The following is a 742-nucleotide window of genomic DNA, read 5'->3' as shown; positions in this document are numbered from 1 at the left end:
AAAGGGGGTGTGATGGGACACAATGGGACACACTGGGGTGCGATGGGACACGATGGGACGTGATGGGACACGATGGGACGTGATGCGGTACGGTGGGACATGATGGGGTGCGATGGGACACAATGGGATGTGATGGGGTACGGTGGGATGCGATGGGACACGATGGGACATGATGGGGTGCAATGGGACACGATGGGGTATGATGGGATATGATGGGACACGATGGGACATAATGGGATAAAATGGGGTGTGATGGGACACAATGGGACACAGTGATGGGGTACGGTGGGACATGATGGGGTGCGATGGGACACGATGGGACGTGATGGGGTACGGTGGGACATGATGGGGTGCGATGGGACACGATGGGACGTGATGGGGTACGGTGGGACATGATGGGGTGCGATGGGACACGATGGGACGTGATGGGGTACGGTGGGACATGATGGGGTGCGATGGGACACGATGGGACGTGATGGGGTACGGTGGGACATGATGGGGTGCGATGGGACACGATGGGACGTGATGGGGTACGGTGGGACATGATGGGGTGCGATGGGACACGATGGGACGTGATGGGGTACGGTGGGACATGATGGGGTGCGATGGGACACGATGGGACGTGATGGGGTACGGTGGGATGGGGGCTTTGCCGTCGCGCACTGGACTGCGGGTGCGGTGCAGCGCCGAGGACGCGCTTTGCCGAGCTCTCGCTCCCGCTCCCGCTCCCGCTCCCGCTCCC

Source organism: Buceros rhinoceros, unplaced genomic scaffold, assembly GCF_000710305.1.
Source record: "Buceros rhinoceros silvestris isolate BGI_N320 unplaced genomic scaffold, ASM71030v1 scaffold21653, whole genome shotgun sequence".
NCBI lineage: Eukaryota > Metazoa > Chordata > Aves > Bucerotiformes > Bucerotidae > Buceros > Buceros rhinoceros.
This window is presented reverse-complemented; position numbering follows the sequence as displayed.